This window comes from Zingiber officinale, chromosome 4B (assembly GCF_018446385.1).
Source record: "Zingiber officinale cultivar Zhangliang chromosome 4B, Zo_v1.1, whole genome shotgun sequence".
Classification (NCBI taxonomy): Eukaryota; Viridiplantae; Streptophyta; class Magnoliopsida; order Zingiberales; family Zingiberaceae; genus Zingiber; species Zingiber officinale.
Genome location: NC_055993.1, coordinates 86,176,044 through 86,184,245, shown reverse-complemented (window position 1 = coordinate 86,184,245; position 8,202 = coordinate 86,176,044). Strand labels below are relative to the sequence as shown.

General features: G+C 40.3%; 1 pseudogene; it reads left to right on the top strand.

The window, feature by feature from the left end:
• Positions 1 to 6,493: 6,493 nt before the first annotated feature.
• LOC121978361 lies at positions 6,494 to 7,954 on the top strand (annotated as a pseudogene).
• The last annotated feature ends 248 nt before the right edge of the window (positions 7,955 to 8,202 follow it).

The window sequence follows — 8,202 nt, the reverse complement described above, 5'->3', positions numbered from 1 at the left end:
TGATCTTGAATCCACATTCCTTCATGGCATTATCAAATTTTTCATGTCACTGCTTTGGTGCTTGTTTCAAGCCATATAATGACTTCACTAATCTACAGACCTTGTTTTTCTGTCCTGGTACAAAAAATCCTTCAGGTTGGTCCATATATATTTCCTCTTCTAAATTCCCGTTTAGAAAGGCTGTCTTTACATCCATTTGATGTATTTCGAGATTCTATAGAGCGGCGATAGCTAACAATACTCTAATGGAAGTTATTCTCGATACCGGAGAATATGTATCGAAGTAATCAAGGCCTTCTTGTTGTCGGTATCCTTTGATTACCAATCTAGCCTTGTATTTATCGATTGTGCCATCTGACTTCATTTTCCTCTTGAAAATCCACTTGCACCCTAGTGGTTTACTTCCCGGAGGAAGATCCACGAGTTACCAAGTGTGATTTTGCAAGATAGAATCTATCTCAGATGCAATTGCCTCTCTCCAGTGAGGCTCATCAGACGAGCTTACTGCTTCTGAGTAACTCCGGGGGCTCACTTTCCAGTATGAAAGTGATAAAATCCGATCCGTAGGATTTTTCTACTCGAGCTCGTTTACTCCGTCTAAGTTCAACCTCAACTGGTTCCTCATCTTTTTCTTCGTCTTGTGTTTCATATGCCCGTTTTGAGGAGCTAGCTGTTAGAGTGTATACTAAAAGCCTAGCTTTTGGTATAAATATTTATCTAGAAATAAGAATCACATTGGTCAAATGTCTACATTTATGATAAATGTAGTTGTTCAATTAATTTATATTGTAGATAACATGGTGTGTGGTGTCACACACAGAAGATCATGTTATCAGTTCCTTATAAGTTATAAACAGTAGCTCACGACCAAGATGGAAAGGAACAAACCATTGGAAGGTCGTAGTGTAATTAGGTATTAGTTTATCTTAACTATATAATTACACTAGTACACTTAGAGTGTATTGAGTAGGACCATTTGAGGTCGTTCCTTTTATATTGACTTAATGAAGGAACAAAGACCTCAGTTATTATGGAAGTGTGTGCTCTTAATCCTAATATAATAACAAGCACATATATTTGATATTTATTTCTTTAATTTATCAATGGGTGAGATTTAGTTCGATGAATTAATAAGCCCGATAAGTTGGGAAATGATATCACTTATAGTGTGTGTTGTTGATTATAGAAGGAAATTGTGTCCTAGTGATCTAGGTTGAGAATGTTCCCAAGAGGAGCTTATATGGATTGTCATGTTAAACCCTACAGGTGGACTTAGTCCGACATGACGATGAAGTTGAGTGGTACTACTCTTGGAGCTAGATATTAATTAAGCGAGTTGTTAGTAACTTACTTAATTAGTGGACATTTGTTATCTTAAACACAGGGAGACTAACATACTCATAATAAGAATGAGCCCAAAATGTAATTTGGGATTGGTGCGGTAGTTCAATAATAGTTCTTTAGTGGAATGAATTATTATTGATGAAATTAAGTTGTGTGTTCGGGGCGAACACGGGATGCTTAATTTCATCGGGAGACCAAAACCAATTCCTCCTCTCGGTCCCTATCGTAGCCTCTAGTATATAGAGATTTATACCCACCGCATACCCACCTTCTTACCCATCCAATGGGGCCGGCCAAGCTAGCTTGGAACCCAAGCTAGGGCCGACCAAGACCAAGTGGATGAGCCATGAAGGTGGCCGGCCAAAGCTTGGGTCCCAAGTTTAGGTGGCCAGCCACTAGAATATTAAAAAGGATTTTTATTAAAAAAATTTCTTATGTGGATATCATGATTTTAAAAGAGAGTTTAAAAATTAAAAAATTTCCTTTTATAGTTTTCTACAAAAGATTAAGAGAAGAGATTAATCTCTTTCCTTATTTGTAGTTTAAAAGGATGGTTTTAATTTTTGGTAAAAACTTTCCTTATTTGTAAATCATCTACATGTTTAAAAGAGAGTTTAAAATTTGAAATCTTTCCTTATTTGTTGATTAAAGGAGGATTTTAAATTTTAAGAAAACTTTCCTTTTTAACCATGTTCATGATTTAAAAGAAAGTTTAAAAATTAATAATTCTCTTTTATTAGTTTCTACAAAAGATTGAGAAAAGATTTGATATCTTTCCTTATTTGTAGATTAAAAGAGATTTTAAATTTTAGAGATAACTTTCTTTTTATCCACATGTTTAAAAGAAAGATTTTAATTTATTAAATTTCCTTTTTATAAACCAATCATGAAGGGATTAAATTATTGGAGAAATTTTATAAATTTCTGGAGACAAATTAGGAAGTTTTAATTAAATAAAACTCTCCTTGTTTGTAGCTTTGGTGTGGCCGGCCAAATAAAATTGAGAAAGAAAATTATTTTAATTAAATAATTTTTCCTTTTCAATGGAAAAAGAATTAAGGAAATTTTTATTAAATTTTCCTTATTTGCCAAGACCAAGGATTATAAAAGAGGGGGTAGAGAAGGCTTCATGGTTAATAATCTCTATTCTTTTCCTTCCTCTCCTCTTTGGTTTTGGTGGCCAGCCCTATTTCTCTTCTCTCCTCTTGTTGGCCGAAACTTATCTCTTGGTGGAGCTTTTGTTAGTGGCCGGATCAAGGAAGGAGAAGAAGGAGAGAAAGCAAGCCTCGTTTCTAGCATCCCTTGGAGCATGGTGGTGGTGGCCGAACCTCTTCATCCTAGAAGAAGTTTTGATGGCCGAAACTTGCAAGGAAGAAGAAGGTGTTTGGTGGTTCTCATCTCGGAAGATCGTTGCCCACACAACGTCCGAGGTTAGAAGAGGAATACGGTAGAAGATCAAGAGGTCTTTCTAAAAGGTATAACTAGTAATTTTTCTTTCCGCATCATACTAGTTATTTTTGGAAATAATACTAAATACAAGAGGCATATGATTCTAGAGTTTCGAATTTATTTTCAATATAGTGTTCTTTTGTTTTTCTTTTTCTTGTGATTTGATTGTTCTTTTCGGTTAACCTAAAGTTATTTTAGGAAATTAAATATTAGCTTTCCATAAAAGGTTTTGTCTAGTCGGTGGTGGTTGCTCCCATATCCAAGAAGGTCATGTGCCTCGCCACGTCAGTACTGGGAACCAATTATGGAAATTAATATTTAATGGAATTAATAACTTAAGGTGACTTGGGTCGAACGTGTTAAGTTCCGCAGGAGATCCAAGTCAAAACCTAAAAGAACAAATAAATTAAGTTTTGGATCAAACGTGTTAAGTTCCGCAGGCGATCCAAAATTTAATTTAAAAGAACACATGGTAGCTAGGAAAAGGTTCAGACCTTTGTATAAAATTTTTGTACAGTGGAGCCTCTAGGTTTTCCGAGTAGCAACCAACACTAGCATCCTCTCGGGTCTTAAAAGGAAATACATGCTCAAAGAACGAGGCATTTCTTGATTCGATTATCGAGTTCTTGTGTATCTCCGGTATGTGTGATTCAAACACACAAAATCTATATGCAGCGCTGTTTTGTGCATATCTAATAAATATGCAATCAACAGTTTTTGGTCCTATCTTAATCCTTTTCGGATCAGGTACCAACACTTTGGCAAGACACCCCCACATTCGTAAATATTTGTAGGACGGTTGTCTTCCATTCCACAACTCATAAGGGCTCTTATCTAGTGTCTTCCGGGGCACCTTATTTAAAAGGTAATTAGCTGTTAACACAGCTTCCCCCCACATGGACTCTGGCAATCCAGAGCTTAATAGAAGAGCATTCATCATCTCCTTAAGCGTTCGGTTCTTTCGCTCAGCAACTCCATTTTGCTGAGGAGTATAAGGAGCTGTTGTTTCGTGTCTGATCCCATGTTCAGCACACAACTCAGCGAACAGTGACACATATTCACCGCCTCGGTCACTTCGAACCACCTTAATCTTTCTATTAAGCTGGTTTTCAACCTCGTTCTTATAGAGAGCAAATTTCTCTATAGCTCCATCCTTACTTTTGAGAAGATACACATAACAGTATTTTGTGTTATCATCTACAAAAGTGATGAAATATTTATTACCACCACGTGTTGGCGTACCTTTTAGGTCACACACATCAGTGTGGATTAGGTCAAGTGGTTTATTACTTCTTTCAATATGTTGAAAGGATGACCTTGTCATTTTTGCTTCAACACAAATCTCACACTTGTGTTTTGGGTCAAGGTGGAATGTAGGTATGCTTTGCATGTTTATTAATCTACGCAATACATCGTAGTTAACATGTCCTAGTCTACCATGCCACAAACACGAAGACTCAAGCATATAAGTGGAAGAGCTTTCACTTTTATTTATCTTGGACCTAATGGCCATTACATTGAGCTTAAACAACCCATCAGATACATAGCCTCTTCCTATAAACACTCCATTTTTGGACAATACAACTCTGTCCGACTCAAAAACAATGCGAAAGTCATGCTTGCTCAACAGTGAGCCGGATACTAGATTCTTTCGAATCTCCGGAACATATAGCACATTGTTTAGAGTGAGATCCTTGCCCGAGGTCATTTTCAGCACCACTTTTCCTTGGCCTATGACGTCCGAGGTTGCTGAGTTCCCCATGAACAATTTATCTTCAGTGACTTCTTCGAAGTTGTGGAGCAGCTCTTTGTTGCAGCACACAGGTCTGGTGGCTCCAGTATCAATCCACCATTGCCGAGGATTGGAACCTATTAGGTTCACTTCAGAGATCACGGCGCAGAGATCCATATCCTGTTCTCCTACCAGGTTGGTCTCAGGCTTTTTCTTCTTTGGCCTTTTACAGTCTGAAGCCTTGTGACCCATACGATCACAATTGTAGCATTTCCCTAAGAACTTCTTTTTCATGTTTTGTCCTTTGGGTTGCGTCGTGGAAGATTTTGGATGCTTCCGTTTTGAGCTTTGTCTGTGCTCAACAACATTGGCTTTTACAGTAGCCTGAGAGAACAGTTTTCTCTCAGAATTCTTGTTGTCTTCTTCTATACGAAGGCGAACAACAAGTTCCTCCAGGTTCATTTCCTTCCGCTTATGCTTCAGATAATTCTTAAAGTCCTTCCAGCCAGTTGGTAGCTTTTCGATGATAGCTGTCACTTGGAAGGTTTCGCTCAGAGTTATACCTTCTGAGTGAATTTCTTGTAAGAGTACTTGAAGCTCCTGGACTTGACTGATTACAGACTTTGAGTCACTCATCTTATAGTCCAGGAAACGACCAACAATAAACTTTTTGGCCCCAACATCCTCCGATTTATATTTCTTGTCCAGAGATTCCCACAGTTCCTTTGCCGTTTTTATCTCACAATACACAAGATAGAGTGAGTCGGCAAGATTGTTAAGGATGTAGTTTCGACAGAGGAACTCAGACTCGTTCCATTTGTCGAGAAGAAGGAGGGTGTTCACTTCATCTACACCCTTAACAACCTTGGGAATTTCCTCGGTCAAGATACGTGCCAGACCTAGCGTGGTTAAGTAGAAGAACATCTTCTGCTGCCACCGCTTGAAATTCACTCCTGTGAATTTTTCTGGCTTTTCCCCGTGATTGATTGGCACATTCCCAATCGGGGCGGAGGAGGCCGGCACATGTTGAGCCTGTTGCATCTCAACGTTTTCTGCCGCCATCGTAACAGAACGAATCTGTTTTAAGTTTGTTGGGAATAAACCCGTTACAATCTTTTTGTGATCGTCTCAGAAGCTCTGTTTCACGCTTCTGAGTCCATACCAAATGCACAAGTACTTACAGTCAAGAAGGTTTGAGCAGATAATCTCAAACTGTCGACTCTATTGAGTCGATCCAAGCGCCAAATAGGTGAGTCGCGGACATCGTGAGTTGTCGAGCAGCGCCAAGTTGCTACCGAGAGTTGTTGACAGGATGTCAGGAGCTGCAACACGAACTCAAAGTGGATGCCGAGTCCAGCAGAGCGCTGTCTCCTTAAAACAGATTCGGCCCCTCCACGGTACTCAGAGGATTAGGTGGACGTCTGTCTCCCAAGATAAAACGGAAGGATCACGAACACAACCGAGCACTGGTTGTCGTGACGATCTGAACTAGATCCGAAAACTATCACGATTTCTGTTGAGCAAAAGAAATGCCCAACAAAAAGGAAGGAAACATAGGGATTCAAAAAGGAAGGAAAGAACACATGCACACAAAGCTTAGTTTCCACACGAAACTCACTGAAGCTGTGTTTCACTTCATTTCTGTGCTCAAGGTCTTATATAGACCTTATGCAAGCTTGGCTTGCAAGCACAGCAAGCCACGTTGTGGCTTGCATGCTTGCCAGCAAGCCACAACGTGTCTTGCTGTTGGCTGCAAGTTGCCAGCAAGGCCACAACGTGGCTTGCTGGTGGCTGCAAGCAAGCCACGTTGTGGCTTGCATGCAAGTCACTTGGCTTGCAAGCTTGCTTGTCATGTGGCCTTGCTTGCCATGTGACACAAGCAAGCGTGCCACGTGGCGTGTAAGTAAACTGGCGACCTTCCTTATCTTGTATGTTAGTCAACAAGTTGTCTGACTGATATAACAAACAATGGGGTTCACAAAAATACCCCTCAGGTTGATGTCATCCAGGCCCTGGATTTCCAACCCCCTTTGTTTCGAATCAGTCGAAAAGCCTTGCTTTCAATCGTTGTGGGACAACAACTCACACGTCGTGTTTTCATTCAATTTTTTCCAACATTATGTCCTTGGGTTTATTTATTGTTTGTTGTATATGCAACTCAATTTGCCATTGATTTGTTTATCACGGTAAACCTTTTTTGTGATTGCAGGTATAGCATGCATGACCGTCATGTTTGTGACATGGTTGATGGCCCTTGTTATCATATTTGTATGGCAAAAGAACAACTTGTTTGCGCTGATGTTTCTTCTCCTTTTTGGGAGCATCCAAGGTGTCTATCTGTCCTCTTCACTTATCAAAGTTCCCCAGGGAGGATGGGTACCTCTGGCGCTCTCCTTTGTCTTTATGGTTGTAATGTATGTGTGGAACTATGGCACCCGGAGGAAATATCTCTTTGACTTGCAAAACAAGGTCTCGATGAAATGGATCCTCACACTAGGACCCAGTCTTGGAATTGTTCGTGTCCCCGGAATTGGACTCATCTACACAGAGTTGGTTACTGGCGTGCCAGCTATATTCTCCCATTTTATCACCAACCTCCCTGCTTTTCATCAAGTTCTTGTGTTTGTTTGTGTGAAGTCAGTCCCAGTACCATTTGTTCCTCCCGATGAACGATATCTCATTGGCCGGATTGGTCCTAGATCCTACAGAATGTACAGGTGCATAGTTAGGCATGGCTACAAAGACGTACAGAAAGACGAAGAGAACTTTGAAAACCTTTTGGTTTTGAGCATTGCCAAATTCATTCAGATGGAAGCTGAAGAAACATCTTCTGGTAGTTATGATTGCTCACCTGAAGGAAGAATGGCCGTTATTCAAACTTCTGACTTGTCTGGCACAACGTTGGTGATGAGAGATGCTGATCAGCTTGCAGGTGACCCTAATCCGACTAGGAGCAGCAAATCAGAAACATTACAAAGCTTGCAGTCGCTGTACGAGCAAGAATCCCCAAGCGTGACCCGCCGTCGTCGAGTCCATTTTGATCTGCCAGACGCTGAGCACATAGACCCTCAGTTGAGGGAAGAGCTACAGGCATTGGTGGAGGCGAAGCAAGCAGGAGTTGCCTACATACTGGGACACTCATACATAAAAGCCCGGAGGACATCATCCTTCATGAAGAAGTTTTTCATCGACGTTGCCTACTCATTTCTCCAAAAGAACTGCAGGGGCCCTTCAATGGCTTTAAGCATACCACATATCAGCCTTATAGAAGTGGACATGATCTATTATGTGTAATCAGTTCTTATTACCGACAATGCCAAGGTATGAACCTGAATGTGATATGACTGTTTCACTTAGAACTTTGAATTTTTTTTCATGTCAACCAGTTTTATAATGTATTTCTTGTGCTAAAAATAAGAAGGTTTTACTTGCCCTCCCTCTCTTCTTCCTCTTCCTCTTCCTCTTCCCCTTTTCTTCTTCCTTGGCCGGCGACATTAACTCTCTAAAAGACCCTTGGTGACCGAATTTTGCTTGGAGAAGAAGTAGAGAAAGGAGACTTTGTTTCTTTGCATCCCTTGAAGTTTAGTTGGTGGCCGAAGTTCTTCAACTCAAGGAGTTTGTTGTTGGCCGAAACTTGCTTGGAGAAGAAGGAGGCTTGGGTGGATTCTCGTCTCGAT